Genomic DNA, 19,904 nt, shown 5'->3' on the forward strand with positions numbered 1-19,904 from the left:
CAAAAATAAAAAAAATTCAGAGGAGACTTTTATTACAGACACCATACATGACTGAAGAAGATTTGCATTTCATGGCCAACCTTGTCCATTATTACACTCTGGACAAGACTCCATCCTGTAATTATTTTCTAAGAAGATTCACTGAAGTGAGTCCCAGGGAGGATGCAGTTGGAAAAACATCTTGATAGATTCCGAGCTGATTTACGTCCAGTACATAAAGGAGCATACAAGACTGGAGAGGGGTTTCACAAGGACATATAGTGACCGGGCAAGGGGAAATGGCCTTAAACTGAAGGAGATTTAGATCAGTTATTGGGGGAAACTCTTTGCTATAAGGCTGGTGAGGCACTGTGACAGGTTGCTCAGAGAGACTGTGGATTCCCCATGGCTGGAGGTGTTCAAGACCAGGTGGGATGGGGGCCTGAGTAACCTGGGATAGGGGAAGGTTCCCTGCCCACACTGGCATGCTAGGAATTACTCCATCTTTAAGGTCCCTTCTCCAAATTATTCTATGGTTCTAGCAATCTATATATGTGGATTAAGAACTAAGCATGTGAATTTTGTTCAGACTAAAGAATTTTGGAGCATTCATGAAGAGCTGTGGGTAACTCTAGGTCTTACCAAAAGTCTTACAAATTTAGGGTCTGAAAAATCATAAAAAATGTCAAAGAAATGAATTCAAGACTGAGACAGGTCAAAACAAGCAGTAGATGAGTGGATACTGTCAATAATGGATTTAAGAACTGTACATCACCACTGTACATCACCACATTCAAACAGTAAAACTGACTCAAAAGAGGAGGCAAGGTTCCCACAAAAAACAATTGTGTATTATCAGGAAAGATGCTGGTGCTGCCATTCTAGTACACAAAACCAGAGGGACTGAATTTAACTAAACCCACAGTTTCTAACTTCCAACTGTTTGAATTTATAATCTACACACTTTTTTTTTTTTTTTTTAAGTATTATCTATAAACAGCCCAATTCTGCCAGATTTGGAAGAGTACCTAGCAGCAAAGAGGATTTGTATCATTGGGTTCCAGCAGATAAATCACTTTTTCAAAACATTTTGGAGTTGCATGCATTTACATAAAATTTTAGAAACAGATAAACTGATATTTGCATTCAACCAGAGTCTTGGGGGAAGTTAGTCATGGAAGAATTCTCATTTTTCTTGTTTTGAAAAGCTAATATAGTTTTCAACAGTTTTAAAAAATAAAAATTTGTGTATGCTCTTACATGCAAAATAAATGTGAAAGGGGTTTAATTTTTAGCAAAGTGTTCTTAAGCAGTACAATGTATATCCCAGTGATTATTTTACTTACATTTAAAGCTATAAGCACAGTGCTAATGGACAAAAATTAATTTATACGTTAATATAGCATAACACTTTTTTCAGCACTGTTTTTGTAGGAGAAGAGGAAATTGTTATAAGAAAGTAACATGCCTTGGTCATGAACTTCAAATATTGTATGAAGCAGAAAAAAAATTATTTGTTTGGAGAAGATGGTAGCATAGAGCAGTGTGAGCACAGATATCTGTGAGCTCTTTTCTATAAGCAATACTTTGGCTTGAATAAATATCTTGTACTGTCAAATCTCACTACTGTAAGTGTTTTATATGCCCCATTCTAGTCTATGCAACATACTGAGGTTAATGGCCAATACAATCACTATTCCTAATGCAGTAAATGACTTTGTTTTCATCTTCAGGTTCTCTGAGGAGCAACACAAGCATAAAGCATGTATGAAATATAGTTCTATTAGAGTACTTAAGTAAATTATGAGCTTTGAAGTAGAAAAGCTGCCAGTTCTGTAGGATGATGCCTTCTATATTTTTAAATGTAACAAAACTATAAGGCTGCATGTTTCTTTCTTAAAGGTAAAACCAAAAATCCACAGCTGCATACCTCAATAAAATAAAAAAGAAATAAACAAATTACATAAATATTTCGTATGAGAAAACAGGTGCTCCTAAAAGCTGGTTATTTCAGGATAAGCAAACTTTGAAGGGAAAAAAGTCTTTCAAAATCTTCTTAAAATGGCTTAATTCTTCCCACATATTTCTATGAAGAAATGTTATGACAACCATACAAGAGGATGACAACAGGACTTTCCAAATAACCTTTACACTAGTAGGTTATTATAGCCAGTGTTTCTATATTTGTATGCAAATGCCAGCTGAACTACTTTGCAATTCTGTAACTTCTCATGGTCTAATTTCTGAACAAAAAATGAGTTGACTAACATAACAGCAGGAAATAGAATTTCTTCATGTTTTCATTTTTATTAATTTTTGTGTCAAATAAGTCCCAGGCTCTTAAATTATTTTCTAAAGATTTGAATGTTCCTGTGTAATCCTTTTCTACGTCATTCACTAGTGAGTGCCATTGACAGTTTTGGTATCTAGACCCCATTAAAAAAACCCAAACAACAAACCTCTATGTTCAGACACAAGGAAATTTTACAGAGTGGTTATTGGCATTGCTTTTGTTTCTAAAACAGCTAGTGGTAGCAATACAAATGTAAGCAGCACCAACCAAATGCATCTATTGGACCCCGGTGGGTGTCAGAAAGAGGCAGCCAGCAGACAGGACCAGTTGTCCCATCTACAATAAAAACTGCATATAATATTTTCCATAACTGGATTCCTTCATAGATCTCTTTTTTGCATTATTGTTCTGTTTTGTTTTGTTTTGTTTTATTTTCTGTGTGTCTATTAATGCTTGCTCCATTCTAACCAAAATAAACATCATATTTCTGGCCAAATAAGGATTCACGCTGTTTTCTGACCTGCACTCTTGTCTTGTAAGAGATACTAAAATTTGCACTTTTCAGCTTTCTGCATAATGCAGGAAACATCTGGAAAGAATGAAAACCATGTTCTAATCCATTTGTCAAGTTTCTATTACATCAAGCCTCTGGAAAAGGCCCTTGTGCCAAAAGAACTCAATAGGCAAAAATGACATCTGTGATAAAACCTAATACTTTAACAGTAGCTTAAATCTGACTCAAACTACACAAGTTTTGTGTATATTTTTTTTAGTCATAAGAAAGCATATGTGAATTATTTATTCAGCACCAATTCCTGCAGCATTATCTAAGCTTTGGAAGTTGTTAACCTCCATAACTCTGCAGGGCAGTTGCCTGGGTGGTGTTAGACATGGGCAGTGTTAAACATTTCTGCCAGCAGTCCAGAAGCAATATCCTTTTATCAGAGATATTGGGGAGAAACAATCCTTCCCCTTGCAGCAGCAGCAGGGTGCAATAAATCCCTCAATTGGCAGCACCTGGCACTCCAGTGCCTGTGGAAGTGACTCTGAGCCCTCTCAGCACAAGGGACACTCCAAAGGCAACTGCCATCAAAGATACTTACGTCGCTGTGGCAAGGATTCACAAGCTGGTTGATGAGAAAATAAAAGAAAAAGGAAAAAAAGTATTAAAATTTTAGTATTGTGTTCATACTGCAAGTTAAATAACTACATATTTTTTGAATCATTATGAATTATGTATTTAAAGGAGTACTTAAGAAAGGATAAATATGGATGTTTAGATTAACTTACACAGTAATGACAGTATTAATGTGACACATATCCTTTTGATTAAATGGGTCAAAACCGTCACATGGCTGTACTTAATAGTTCTAATTATCATCACAGTTCCAAGTAGAGTCCCTGAAAATTAGGTGGACTTTTCCATTATTTGTAAATAGCAAACATTTTATTTTTCTATTAAACTGTCAATTTTCACTGTTCAGTGGGAGAGTGGTTATCCTGGGGCTTAGCAAGACTGTGCTGAATAAATGTGTCAATAGTGAGATGGAATATAAATAAAAAATTTAAAATTTGATGAAATTATGATGCACCTATCCTGTAAAAACGAACAACCAAACAAACAAACCAACCAACCAACCAGGTCAGTCCTTGTGCCTTGTCTTGGTTCTGGCAGTTCTTGTGCTGTTCAGTCACAACCTCATCCATTTTTTTACACAATTCCACCATATACAGAAGGCTACTTGGCATTCGGCTGAGCCATTTTTAAAAGGATAGTAAGAAGAAAATATTATGAGTTCACTCATCAATATTCTCTCAGTGTTGAGGGATTACTCAGCTAGTCCTTGTTAGATAAGAAAAGAATATTGAACGTTGTAGCTGGAAACAGGAACACTCTTGATCCTAGAATAATTTTAATTGATGCAGACAAGGAAGCTGAAGGATAGAGAAAACATTTTCTGTGTTCTTTAATTTTGTTCTGTAACTTAACTGTAGGAATCTGTATCTTAAAAAGCCTTGAAAGAAATTATGCCGAGTGTGTTTATTTTATTCTTACTATAAACCACGACTAAGTAGTTCTAAAACATATTTATTTAACACAATCTTATTTTTACTACCACTCAGACAGAGAGCCAAAATAGAGTATGTTTGCTTTCTTTTACTCTTCATTAGATGTTTACATAGCCAGCCTATTTCAGAAATTTTCACATTGAGTTGTAAGAGAAAACAGTTAGTTTGCCCTGGTATTATTTATGGTACAGAAATGGGAGGAGAGAATGCAGCAAAATCTTTAAACTCAGTGGATGTGATTAATTTAATGCTATTTTTTCCACTATATGTTTTCATATATTCTCTTCAAATATTGGTTATTTATCACTTAGTAATTTAGGCATTATGAAGGCATGGAAGGAGTGTTAACATTGTCCAGCTACTGGTTTCCAATTTAATTTACTTTAATAACCTGCTCAGTTATTTGGCCAGTCTTCAGAGGACATAAATTAGTCTCATGCTCTCAGTTGCTTCCTAAAATGCCCATCTATGTGCTGACTACAAAGGGAGCCCTGGGAGACCAGCTGCCAGCTTAGTTGTCTGAATCTACATGATGCAATTGAGCTCCTCTTGAAGTCAAAGGAAAGACTGATTTAAATTTGCCTGACAATATGTTTGTTTACAAATTCTAACTTGTCCCACAGGTGGTATAAAAATTATTGACATAGCTGCAATAGCCATATAATGCTTCCCAAAGGCAATCAGGAATGCTGGAGATTGCAGGTATGCATGCAACAAAAAGAAAGTAGATATGATTTTGTTTATTAGTTTTCTGAATAAGAGTAAACAATAAAAGTCATAGAAAAATAAGAATTGAAGGAGCTTTAAGAGCTTCACCTGGGCTTTCCTTCTTCCCCAGGTCAGAGTCACATTGTGGCAGATGCTATTCCTATCATGGACTACTCTTGACAAATTGCCTGAGCTGTCCTTATAAAGGTTCAAAGATTAAGACTCTACAATTTCCCCAGTCAAATGATTCCAGTTACTCATTATCCATGTTATTTGAAAGCTTTTTCTGCTTCTTAACTCAAATCCCTCCTGGTGCAGTTAGTATCCACTAATACCTATCATGCCTGCTATGATATGTAGGGAACAATTATTTTACTTTGCAATAGCTTTTTGCTTGTTTCATTTTAATGTGATGATTTTTCATTAAAGGCAGAAGCAAAAAGGTGGGTAAATAACATCAGACATCTCAGTATCATATGGCAACATCCTTCCAAACCAGGGAGTAACAGACTAGCATCTCTGCCCTTCTTTTTATGACTAAAAGTCTGGAATGAGTTTTCAGGATATCTGATGTTTCTTATAAATCTCCTTTGTCTTAAATGTTGATATATCTAATTTCTATTACTACCTGTTCTACCCTTTTAGCAATCTGACTTAGTTTCCATTTTCTTTACACCTAAAATTCCAAGTATAGAGGATACAGACTAGATTAAAAAAACCTTTGTCTGCTGATATTATGTACTGGCCCAATATCAAAATGCCATAAAAGGAGCACCTGACATCCCAGCCCTGTAAGTGAACTTGATCCTGAAGGTTCTGGACCTCTCAGTAGTACTTGGCTAGCATCCTCCATCCACATAGCACCAAAAATAAGGAAGAATGATAACCCTGCATAAATTGTGATTGAAATCTCTACTCCTATTTTTAAATCATGACAGAAGGTGAGATGGAGATTTTGAGGTCTGTTTTAGAGGTGAATTTTGAAGACTGATTTTCCTCTTAATAGAAATGTAATTGTTACCTTTTAAAGCAAAGTTCTTTTGCAGAAGTTTTGAGGAAGGAACTGGAATTGTCAGGGTTTTGCTTCAAAAGACATTTCACATTTGGCAGAAGTTTGTACCAGATTGTTTGCAGAAGTTGTACAAAGCCAGGATCTGATTTGGTCGTTGTTAATTAGTTAATTAAAAACAGTTTCAAACTTGCAGTGATGCTCAATCCTTGCAGGAAATTAAGGATGTCACGCTTTCAATACTGCCTAGAACAATATTTTCAGTCACCCTGGTTGTTCGAATAACAATCACCATCTTGGATTGTGATGCCCTTATAGCTGTAATAAACTCACCACAGACAGTGAGGAGAGTACAGGAAAGGAAAGAATCTTAAGCAGGAAGATTTCTTATACGTTTTAAAAGAATAAGGAACATTGTATTCATATAAGGCAAAAAAAGAAAAGAAAAACCAAAAAACCCACAAAAACAAAAAACCAAATAGCTGGTATAAATAGTTACTTTGCCTCAAGCCAAAAAGTCTGCAGCAATCATGGCTTGTCTCAGAGCACCTTTAGCTTGTTACCATGGAGGGTGATGTTTTCAGGCTCTCCTCTGTGCCAGACTAGACGACTGAAAGCATCAGCTTAGTGCAGCCGTCTCCTCAAACATCTCTCCAGCAAAGGTGCAATCCAGGTTTGTACAGGCCCTCACAGAACATCTTCCACAGCCAGAATGCTCCTTAATCCTAGCAGCTGGCAAAACCATATTTCTGAAGACAGCTCTTCCATGCAGATTTTGAATTATAAATATCACTGTTTTCAGTTTGTCAGCTTGAAGTCAGCCCCAGACATTAACAGGATTATCTAATGCTTGTTTACATTCAGAGATATATGAATAGATACCTGAGTCACACAAAATCTTGAATGCAATTTTTGAATAGAAGTGTTAAAGGTGCAATCTTAATTGCAGCACTGCATTTAGACCCAAATGGTAGCAGAGTTGGCACGAATCACAGGGACAAACACAAATGCTGTCACAACAGAGGGGGAAGTGTGAGCTAAGAAACCTAGAGGAGGTGACTACTCAGGGGGGAAATAAAGCAGCAGAAAGATTTACAGGGCACTGTCTTAGTAGCGCTTGACACATTGAAGTGAAACATGGATATTTATGTTCTATGTATAAGGTTTTCCTTGCAATTTCATTTGAATTAAATATCCTTTTATTCAGCCTTTCTAGGTTTGTTGCATGGTGCTATTAGTTGGCATCCCTATGCCAGGGTTTATCTGCACATTTCATTATTTGAGAACTGACTATATTGAGTACTGCCTCTAGCCTTGGGCAGGAGCAGCTTTTGGGACCTACCAGGCTGAGATTTGTGGGAGTTCATGGGCTCTTCTTTACCAATTGTGCAGGAAAGATGAATTTAACTGTGCACTTTGAAATACGCAGAACAATCTTGATGATCTGATCTGTATGACAAGCCCTTCTGGTTGCCTGCTAATTTATGTTGAGAACCATGAACTTCAGATAAATAGGATTTTAGTGTAAATAAATAAGAGATAGCTGTCATTGAGCAGTCTTGACTACTTATCTTGCTGAAAGCCATCAGCCCCATGTTTAATTCATTTCAAGCAATAAGCTATTTCCATCCTGGCTTTTATCTTCCCATTGGGCCACCTTTTATTATAAGTTCTTATTACAAGCTGGCAATGTGTCACATGTGAATGAAAACTGATGAGATCAGGATGAGAATAAGCTGGGTACCTCAATTAAAGTTTCATTTTAATAGCATTCTTCAGGTATCTTTTCAAAAGGACTATCCTGGCCTTTATTAAAATTGGCAGAGTCTATCAAAGAAGCAGGTTATTCACCTTTTCATGTTCATCACCCTGGCACAATAAAGATGTGTAGAATAGCAGAGATGAACAAATGTAACCGTGCATGTTCAGAGACACTGCAGAAATTCATGTTTCCATAAAGTCAGCTCAACCAGTTAAGAAACTTTCCCAATCACACTTCTGAACCCTTACCGAGTGAGCAGCTAAGGCAGCAGTTTGAGTGCAAAAAATGAACTAACCACCATCTAAAGGATACAGCTTTCTTTTCACTAGATAGATATGATACACAGACGTTCTTTGTTCTTTATTAATTTCTTTTATATGGTTTCTCCTAACTTTACAAAATTGTCAGGGTTTTTTTCCAGATACCTTTTTTTAAGAACATATGACAGCAAAAAGCAAAGAGAATTGACTTTTTCAAGTTAGGTTAATATCTAGATTAATTTCTTTGCTACAAAATTTTTTGGTCTGTGTAAGTTTAATTCTTTGCTACATACATTTTTGGTCTGTGTGAGTTTAAGACTGGCACTTATATCCAGATTTTTGAAATTATTCAGGCAGCTTTTTTATGTTTTTAAAATTAAAGTCTAATATTTTTTTTGCTTCAGTCTCCTATATATAAATATTTTAGATTTTATAATATTAATGCTTCCTATCTTTCCTTTTCTGTTGTGATATTAAAGTCACAATGACTGGAAAATGAACAGATTTTAAAATAATGAAGCACAAAAAAGTAGATAAATAAGAGACAATAATAAGATCATGTCTATTTCACTGCAAATCATATTTTTATTTATAAATAACTCATATGTCACTGAAAACAGATATAGTGCCCACATTTTCCTTATAAACCTGTTATCAGGTTTCCTTATAAACCTGTGTCACATGCTTAATATCTAGGTATCTCTTATCTTTGACACTTCTAGACCTTTTCCAATATTCAGTAAAATAAAAATATTACTACTTGTTCTTGTAAAAGAAATTTGAATTATGAAATAAAAAATAAAACTAGAAATAAGCCTTTAAACTAAAGCCTTCAGATGCTTCAAGTTCTGAAATGATCACGTTGTCAAAATGGTAGTGATACAAAGCTTAAAATATTCAAAGTAAATTAATTAATCTCTTTAAAAAGCTTACTTGAAGCCTCAAATAAAGTGATGCTTCCTGATGTTTCATTTAGGAATGTCCTATTATCTACCCCACAGCTCTCAGTCACAGAGCTGTGTTTCTGATGATAAATCCAGCTGGAATTTTGTTGGTTTGGATTTGGTTTGTTCTAAATACATGAAAATAAAAGCTATTTTGCTAATTTAGAAAATTATGTGCTCTGCTGGAAATATTGAAATAGGATTCCCAGCAGTTTGGTTTGAAACAGATTCTTCATGTACAACACCTAACCTAATTTTTTTTTTTTAATAAAGTAAGATTAAAAGTAAATTATTACAATTCAAATAGCTACAAACATTTTTCATGTCAACTATTTGTCATCTGATTGACAGACCTACCATAAAAATGTCAGATTTAATGATGACTTAGTTTAAAACCACAAATTTTCACAGTTATGTATTGTCTACATTAGCAAATAATTTAAATGCAAATGCATCGACCAATAAGACTATACTCTTTCATTTTAAAAAGTGATGAGAAGTGTCTTATGGTGACTACTAAAACAGTAAAAGTATTACAAGAGAAGGAATTTTATGATATGTTTACCTTTCTTCTCTATATAAAATATGTTATTTACACATGGGGATTTTTCCTTATACTCAGGCTAGCCTAAAACAATGTGCAAGGATTAATACAGTATCATAAGGAAGATAAATATCACTGTCAACCAAAATCTCTATTAAGAATAGAAAAGGATAGAAATTTGAATAAAACTGATTGCTAAACTAGCAAAAAAAAAAAAAAAACAAACTAAAAAAAGATGCATAGCAAATTAATGTTATTTTCACATTTTAAAAAGACATATTTTAAATTACATCTCTTAATTCATTCAGAAATTATCTGATGACATTTTCTCATTGATGTTAAAATACATATGCTTTCTGTAATTGTGTTAAATTTTTCAAAGGAGTCACTTAGAACAAAAAAAAAGGGATAGACTTAAAATATTCACCCTTTCTTGACATTAGGGGTATGATGAAATGTTTTCATGTTAATGTGGAAATTATTCTTAAGTTCAGCAGTGTGTTGTGCTTTGATTATCTTGAAAGAAAATGCGTTTTTCCAAAACCAATGATAGCATGCTTTTTTTTTAAGCAATACAAATTTATGGAGTTTTGAAAATGAAATAAAAATCATTTAGAAGAGGAAATAGAAATGAGCTTTCTTTTATTTAGCTATACAGTGTGTGTCTACCCAAATATTCAAGTATTTTTTTGCTGTCTACACCCTATTCTATGTTTTGAAGTTGCATTTTGGTGAACATTTGAGGGCTCAAGCAATGAGATTCTCCCAGCACAGGGCACAGTCCCACACACATAAATTCCCTGTAACAACATTTTGCTGCAGCTCAGCCACAGCAAAGCACAACTTTGCTTTCCCTGTGTTGAGCAGCTCATCCAGAGGAAGAGTCTTTGCTGAGCTATTGGCATCGAACAGAGAATCATACCCAAACCTGCCCATCTGTATTTTGCCAGCACTGGGAAACTCCTGCTTGATCTTTACAGGCTTTTTTTTTCCACATTCTCTAAACATGTCCAGAGTGGCTTAGTTCATTCATGCTGGTTTGACAGTTGGAAGAAAATATATTGTTTTTCTTTATTACACTGCAGATCAGCTTTAAATGAGCTCATAGACATTCTTAGCATTGCTTGAGAGCTTAGTGAGATAATAGTTTTAAAATCTTCAACAAACCAGTATCCAGAAGATAATACACTTCATAAAACCACTGACTTCATCTTACCACTGTTTAAATCCCTCTAGCATTTAGAGAAATTGGTGTCATTTTTTTCCAATAAAATAACACTTGTAAGGTGTTAAAAGTTCATTTTAAAGTACTGTTGATGGAGTTCACAGGAATTTGCCTTAATAGCTTTTGTAATCCCTGGGTGAAAAAGCAGACCATTTGCTTTAGCAGATTATCTGTTTGGTTGGGGTTTTTTCCAAATAGAAAGCTGTAGAAGGGATTTAGTTTACTGACAAAGCAAAAAAGTAAAGTAATTTCATTAACTATGTTAATTTGGATTTCCCTAGAAAAAAATCCCAAACTATAGTTTATTACATTTTCAATTACAATTAATCTGTTTTTGAAATTCTAATTAAATGCCTGAGTGACAAAAATATTGTGTGATTTCAGGATTTTTTTAAAGAGAGAAGTATAATATACATTTTATGTTTTCCAAATTTGAAGTTACTTAGCAGATTCTATCTCAGAATTACATTCCTGATACTGGGATCGAAACACAGCATTTATTGTTTTCTTTGGAGAACATAATGTTTTTATCATAAAGTTTTGTTTTCATATCCTTTCTGGGAGAGATGAAAATGAGTGGGAAAAATAATCTACTTACACCTTTTAGCTTAATGTACTCACAGGGCATCAAAACCATGTAAACTTCCTACTATTCAGATGAGAGTTTGGCCTTTTGAACTTTTACAGGCTTTCTGTAAATTGCCAGCTCTAAGGGATCCTTCATGAGAAAATCTCTCATTCAGGAAACCAGGCTCCGGGATGTAGGTTATGCAAAATATGAACTTAAAAGGAAAAGCATTGGGAAATTGCCTCACTTCATATAAATTCCATGCTGGTACTGTTAATAACGTGGCTCCTGATGAAATAGAATGTGATTCTTTCACCTCAATCAGTTGTTAAGGAAGATTTTTGGCGGAGACCTTAGATGCACAGAGGATAATTACGCATCATAATCAGAATTTAAGTAATTTCCACTCTATGACATGGGGAACTACAAAGAGAAAGGATTATTCACACTTACATGTCTTTTGTATATAAGTTTTGAAGAGACATTTGTATAAGAAAAGACCAAAACATAAAAAGTAGAATAAGAGTGGATGAAAAATAGGCCTGATCCATACATGTCAGGCTAAAAGTTCAAGTGACTGATCTCACAAGTGTGTACCCTTAGGAGTTCTGTTATATACAATAATGCCAGCCATTGCATCAGACAAAATACTGATTCACAATTCCACCATAAAATATCTTTTAGTGTTGAGAATACAGAAAATGCAAAATAAGGACATTCATTAAAACACATCTTGCTAACATATCTAGCAAATAAAAAGAAATATATTACAATCATTGAATTTCTGGAGGAGAGTTAAAATAGGCAAGGCATCTTTTCAGACAGATACATCAGTCAGTATGGCTTCCTCATATTAACAATGATTTCAGAAATTTAAAAGTTTCATTGACATGTTCAAATTGATATATTTTGCCTTACTCCTTCTCTTCTCAGCCTGTTGCTGAGCCCAGAGTCACTTTGCATCTCTGAATTTCCATGCCACCTTTCCCTCTGATTTATTTTAAGACGGTAAGTTACTTAGCTGGGACAAATCAGGAGATGTCTTCTTGGTGCCTAGCGCTATGGACATGCAGTATCTCCAGGTTCTCTGGCTCTATCATATTAAAATTTGTGACAACAAAGATTATTTTATTGAGACACATTAGCAATTCTTTGTAACAAAGAAAGAAAAGGATGGCCATCTCTGACAGAAAATATATTGTTATTTTTCTTGTGACAATAGTATACTTTATAGCCATCTAATGGAAATAAGATTTGCATCTTAGGCTTTTGAAAATTCTCATGGGATAAACAGAGGAAAATGAGACTTTTTTGTCTTGATACAACAATGTTTGATAGCCTGCTTCTTTGTACATCCTTTGTGGCTACACAACCATGTCCTTGTGGATACAAAAAGAAGAAGAAATATTATTTGAATATAGTTTAAGTATATTTTGCCAATATCAAATATGTCCTCCTCTGACAGAGCCAAAACTACTTTAAAATCTATCACAGTTTGACAGTGTATGCCCTGCAGCATTGAAAAGAATGTGGAAACTGGGGTTTTTTTTAAAAGCATAAGAAGGGCAGCTCTCCATCTTCCATTAAGGGGACACAGAAAGAGATTTTATAGATTTTAGTCACTTGAACCAGGCTGTGCACACTTTTCTGCCCCTGTGCAAAGAGGCATCTAATGACTCCCATACTCACCTGCCTCTTCCCCTTGCCTCTAGAGAAATCCCACCTGTGCTACCAGTACAATCAGGATCAGATTTTGGGGCTGTGATTTTCTTCATGGGTTATGAAGTGACTTGCCAATATCACAGCACCTCTGTCCAGCTTTATTGTCAGCAACACCTGAGAAACCTGGCAATGGGTTCTGTTCAGGGAGATGCATCTGTAACACTAACAATACTGCTTAGGCAGAGCAATTTTGGGGAAGGAGTTTTGTTTGTGTGCAGCAAAAATTCTAAATCTGAGACAGGGTGACAGAGTGATAGTGTATTCTTGGAGTATGACTTCTGTTAATCATGTGGGAAATGACACAATTTTTGAATGTTAGAGTTTACTTCCCAAGAGAACCATTGCAGCGTTTGTGTATTCCTGAAGGCTTTCCGGCTCGGAATGCAAACCAGTTTGCAATACTTATTCATATTCTAATTGATCTCATGAATTCCAATTTGCAAAAGAATGTATGTCAGGTTTATATTTGGCAGAATAAAAGTTTTATTTCAGTCCTTTGAGGGTGGTCACAAAAGTCAATGTTACAATTGCAGCCTGTAAGATGCGCAAATTTAACTTTCCAAAAATTGTATTTACTACCTTTTTATAGTGAATGAGCAAGAAACCAGAAGGGAGTTTAAGGCTACCTGGGTGTAAAAGGAAGAGCCCCTATAAAGAAAGGAAATGGTAGAAAACTTATTCAACTGACTGAGGATTGATTCCTTTAATGAGAATAAAGACTGAGTATGTGATAGGCCAGTAACATTGATCCTAGGCATTTAGGATTTGTCTGTAAACTTTGAAATATAAATATGTAATTTTTTATTGCTTTCTGAGATTGTGCGTTGATTTTATATTGGTTATTTCCATTTATCCTCACAGTTTTTCCTTAAGACTCCATTTGTCCATTCAATGCCTTGTTCATTCAGAAGGAAATATTAAGAAAGTGAACTCAAATTGATAATAAGTATTCACTGCACCCTGGGAATACAGGATCTGCCAAACTTTTCTTTTTTCCAATTTTGCAGATTACTTTGGCAGTCCTTTTTTCTTTATGTTGTACACAGGCACCATTTTATTGTAGCTCAAAAAACCAATCCAGTGCCCTGTGATGCAAGCTGAGGTACATATCTTAAGTGCATTTTCTGTAGTGCTTCAACAGCATTTGTTCTTGTCACTCAGTGGAATAATATGACAGAAACAAACGAGAGAGTGCTTCCTGCTTGCTAAATACAAAATGGTCTGCACACAGCTAAGAGAACTCATGCTTGTTTTGTTTTTGAAAGTGCTTTGTGGAAAATCAAATGCTCGTGAGAGACAGCACTTCTTTAACTATTTTCTGATTTGATGTAGACATGACAAACCACCCTGGAAAAGGAAATAAATATCTTTTTTTAACATATTTATGAATTTTTAGCCTTTACATACAACAAAAAGTGACAGATACAAATATAATTTATATAATGTGAAATAGATAACCCCATATCATTGATATACAAAATTAAGGAGCACTGCATTAAAAATAATCCTCAGAAATGTGAAACAAGGAAATCTATACTATGAAAACAGTAGTGTAGCAGTGATTAACATCATAATTATATTCACTGTGTAGGTTGCATTTTACCAGTAAAAAAATTGAAATAGAGCAAGCTAATATTTCTAATTTACATTTAAATACTTTCTATAAAACAAACAGTCATGCAATTAATGCCTGAGGGAATACATCATCATAAATATTCTACTCAGATAATGCCAGAGTACTTATAATACAGAGGCTACAAATTTTTATTAATTCCTTTCAAAAGAATAGCAAAGCTGTTATATTTCATAATTATTTATCTCTTTGCTTCCTAAAATTCTTAGTTTCTTTTCAAGAAAATTTTATGGAATTTAATTAGGAATTAAATCAATTAGATTTAAGAGCAACCAAATATGATTACTGTAACCCAGGAAAGTGGGAAACACACAAGCTCAAAATAAATTTCATTCAAAGGTCATTAAAAATGCAGTGGTGGCTATTTATCTTTTGAGTGGAAATATGAAATTTCTCTTGGAAGTTTTGTTCCTGATAAGCATTTCTTCTAGATTGCTTTTTATGTATAAAAAGTTTACATTTTGCATTGAAACAGTGTGAAAACCCAGTTTGAAGAAGAGAAGAAGAGATGAGACTATGTGAATTTGCTACCTAGAAACAATTTTTTCACTATTGAAAAATCATTCATACTTCCAGAAAATACTACAGAAGTCTAACGGAGACTTCAGAAATGCTAATTTGTTAGTATAGGAAAAATTAAGTCTACTTATTATGTGCCATGTATCCTGACATAATCACAATGAGCACTGTGAATTAGGCTGTGATGGAAAATGCTAAGTACATGTAGCTAGAACATTAGGAAGTTGTTTACTTTGGGAAAACAACTGTATTCTGGGCTAGGCTTTGTTTCATTTTTTGACAGAAAGCCTCAGGCAGCTGAGAGCTGAAAACAAAATAGTAACTGTGATCACTACCTTCAACCAACCTTCTCCCTTGTGAGATGTTTCACAATAAGGAGAGGCTGTTTTATAACTGCTTGCTAGCATTTGGGAGACACAACAGAGGGACATAATGCCTTCTAGACTTTCTTGCTGCCAGAAGATTTTGTGAAATGTTCCCATTCTCCTCGCAGAGATGAAGCAGGAAAACTGGCCATTCTCTTTTATTCATGGTGTGAGATGTCAGAATGATCTGTGTTATTCTTGTCAGGTCACTGTGCGTATGTGTACAAAGAGCACTGCACTGATGTCGGCAGTTTCGTAATTCCACGGACCAGAATCCTAGAGTATAGAATGGTTTGGGTTGGGCAGGAGATTAAAACCCTTAGTTACAGCCGCCCTGCCATGGGCAGGGGAACCTTCCACTAGACCAGATTGCTCAGAGTCACATCCAACCTGGCCTTGAATACTTCCAGAGTTGGGACATCCACCACTTCTCTGGGAAACCTGCTCCTGTGCCTTACCACCCTCACAGGAAAAAGCCTCTTGCTAATATTGAATCTAAACCTGGTCTTTTTCTGTTTGAAGCCATTTTGCTTTGTCCTGTCTCTACATGCCCTTGTAAAAAGTTTCTTTCCATCTCTTGTTAGGCTCTCTTCAGACACTGGAAGGATGTTACAACACTCTCCCTGAAGACTTCTCTTCTCCCGCCTGAACAACCCCAACCATCATACAGAACTCATCTCCTATTGTGGTCATTCCAGCAAAGTGTTAATACAGAAATGCTTGACAAGGCAAGACAGCACAAAACCATTTTACACATTTTACCATTTTACACATTTTACACAATAAAATGTTTATATGATTTTTAATTCACTTTTTATATGTCAGACAAATAAATTATGACATTTTCTTCTTGGTTCATCAGGATGTTCACAATCTCTCAGAATATTCCCATTCTCACTCTTGCTAGATCTGAGTATAGGAGGGCTCTTTTGGACAATTAGGAGGAAAAAATAGCCTTTCAATCACAGAAATGTAGACTTGTTCTCAGGATTTTCAAAATTATGGTTGCATAACTATTCATTTAATAGTTGCATAGCAGTAATTATAAATAATTGTCTTACAAAAAGTCAGACTTTCTACAGAAAACATGCAATTGTTCTGGAGAAAATAAAAGCTTGCCAATTTATTCCAGTCACATCATCAGCAAATTTAACTGTAAATATGTCTCAAACCAGGGTCCCCTATTTTCAAGATATTTAATTCATCCACTGATTTTTTTCTAACCTGAGCAGTGACGTCTACCCAGATTTGACTTTAATGGACAATAAGTTGATGCAGAGAGAAACTAGGTATAATTAAGCCCTGCATTTTTAACAGTTTTCCTCTTCATATCTTCACTCCCAAACCATTCTTTCTCGTTTGTTGATTTTCCATTCCATTGCTGTCTGGCTGCAATTTGAACATTATCTGAGATAAGAGTGAAAGGTTTTTCTTGTGATAGTTCCATGAAGCCAAACACTGACTCATTTCTTCTGTATATCAAAGTCTGAAATAGATCAAATAAAACCAGTCTGAGAAATATTTCACTCCCTCTTTTCTCCTCTCTTGGAGACATTGATGTATGTCTCTTGGGAAAAAAAAATATCCTGCTCTCCCATCCGTGGTGCTGACACATTGGTCTTGTCACTGTGCAGTGACTGATAATAATAATGGTTGAAATCACTTTCAGATACACTCAAGACCAAATATGGTCTAAAATGAACTTGAAACATTGTTCATGCCATAATTGCTAGAGGAAAATGGTCTTCATGGTTTCTGTTGTTGCTATTTTGTTGGGTTTTTTTAATGGCCCTCTCTCAACTGTGGAATAAAACAGTAAGAAGACAATGCTAGTGACAATCATGTCAGGAAATGAATGTCTAATTCAGATTTGTCTGCCATTTTTGAGATGCAGATATTTATTTATGTATTTATGGATAGTTTTATCCATGGTTATAGATAAATAATTGCATTTCAGATTTTTTTCTCTAATCTTTAAGAAAATGAGCCATGGGAGCCATCCTTCACAGGGTCCCATGTTTGCGTTCTGAGCAAGCCCTACCAAGCTCAGAAATTTATATTTGTACCTTTGATGATTTTAGCCTTGCTGTCATGCTGATTACCATGTATAAGGTAAAGGATTTTGTAAGACATTAGGATGTGACCAATAGAGCACTGACTAGAACAAGGCCCCTTTAGGAAGGCTGGAGGTTAGCAGAGGTGTATTGTCTTGCAGACGGTTAAGATGACAATCTCAAGACAACTCTTGGCAAACAATATTTTCAAAATACTAATAGTTTGAAGGTAAACTTTTAAACAGCAGTGGAAATGCCAAAGCCTGAACAGACATGGGACTGATTAGGAGAGCCCCTTAGTCACTCTTAATATTAATGTCAGAGAATGAGGGTGTTTTGTGTTTAAAAAAAGGGACAAAGGCACAGAAGTGTGAGACTCAACTCATTCCACGCATGCCTCGCACTTTCAAACATGATTTAATGGTGCTTTTCTAAAAGTAAGATAAAAGTATCTGTACTCAGTCTCCATCTTGAAACTGGGAAAGGCTATTATGAGAACTGGAAAGCCTCTAGTTTAACAGCTGCATTGAAGTGTTTTATTTATTTAGAAGAGCAAAAGAGAGTCTGAGAAAGACTATGACCACTGTCTCTGAATATCTTTCTGTGCTAAACTGCAATGTGAGGGAAAATTGCTTAAATGATTATGTTATACTGGTAAAAGAGCTCCTGAGCACTGGAGTAAGATAGAGTCATGCTGGAAATGCTCTTGCCTTCATGGCACTGAGTTTGTATAAAAATGTTTCAGAAGGAGCACCAGTAAAAGATTTCATTAGTTCTTAGATGATTTATGAAAGATAGAGAACATAATTCTTCACCATGACAAAGCATGAGATTTACAAACATTTCAATTCTTGTACTTGTGGTCCAGATAGACCAACGTAGAGAAGAAAGCTGATCAAAGGAGGAGATTGCCCTACTCTGCTCTGCTCTGGTGCAGCCTCACCTTGAGTACTGTGTGATGTTTTGAGTGCCAAAATACAAGAAAGATACGAAAATATTAGAGATTGTCAAAAGAGTTGAAGGGTCTGGAGGGGAAGCTGTGTGAAGAGTAGCTGAGATCACTTGGTCTGTTCAGCCTGGAGGAGAGGAGACTGAAGGGAGACCTCATTGTAGCTAAAGCTTCCTTGTGAAGGGAAGAGGGGCAGGCACTGATTTCACTCTGGTCCCATCACTCACGGTGATGGGGCGCAGAGAATGAAGCTGAATCACGGGAAATTCACCTTAAATATCAGGAAAAGGTTCTTTGCCCAGAGGGGCATTGGGCATGGGACAGCCTCCCTGGAGAAATAGTCGCAGCACCAACCTTGACAGAGTCCAAGAAACATTCGGACAACGTTCTTGGCAACGTAAGTGACTCTTGGGGGTATTCCTCTGCAGGGTCAGGAGCTGGACTTGGATGATCCTTGGGGGTCCCTTCCAACTCAGATAATCTATGTCTTTTTTTGATTCTGTGACCCTGTAAGAATGACTTTGTCATCATCCTCTATGATATTGCCGTTTCAGAGCAATCAAAATGCTTCTATTTTTAGTGCTGTTAACCTGACATATTTTATGGATACTAAGCTGTGTTTAATATAAAACAGCACATGCAGAGCTAAGATCAGCTGTTATTCCAATTGTTTATGAGATGAAGAGGTAACTGTAGTCTTGGAGATACAGTTATCCAGGAGGCACAAGGAGCCATGAAGTTTAAAATTAAAAATGGCATGCCATTGAAGTGTGATGAAGTTATAACAGCTTTATGGCCATTTCTCCAGTAGGCTGCCTTTGCTTTACAGGCCTTGGTGTGCCATTAAATTCACTAGGAAAAGCAAGCTGGGAAACAGCAGAGAAATTTCATGTCAATAAATAAATGGGGAATTAAAATTGTTCCTTGTGAGGGAGTCGAAGGATTTGCTTAATAACAATATTAATCTTTTTCTAATTCTGCCTTCTTTCCCAGCTAGCGTATGGATGTGGTCTTATTTTGATGAAACATTTGCTGGCAGTAGAAAATTTAAAGAAAGCAGATTAGCATTATGTACTGCAAACACTATGGTTTTCAGTGCTTTTATACCTTAAAAATATCAGTGAGGAAAAAACAAATCAATCTGAATTCCCAGGGAGTATGGTAATGCCCAGATTCAGGAGAATCGTTAAGTCAAAGCTTTTCTATTAACTCTGACATACAAAATTAAATTTTGCCCATACAAAAGCTACTATATTTCTTGCTGTAGAGGCATACCAGTTTTTCTGATATGCATACAGAA

Source organism: Melozone crissalis, unplaced genomic scaffold (assembly GCF_028551555.1).
Source record: "Melozone crissalis strain CALT ecotype California unplaced genomic scaffold, PUWL_Pcris_2 ptg000004l_1, whole genome shotgun sequence".
Taxonomy (NCBI): domain Eukaryota; kingdom Metazoa; phylum Chordata; class Aves; order Passeriformes; family Passerellidae; genus Melozone; species Melozone crissalis.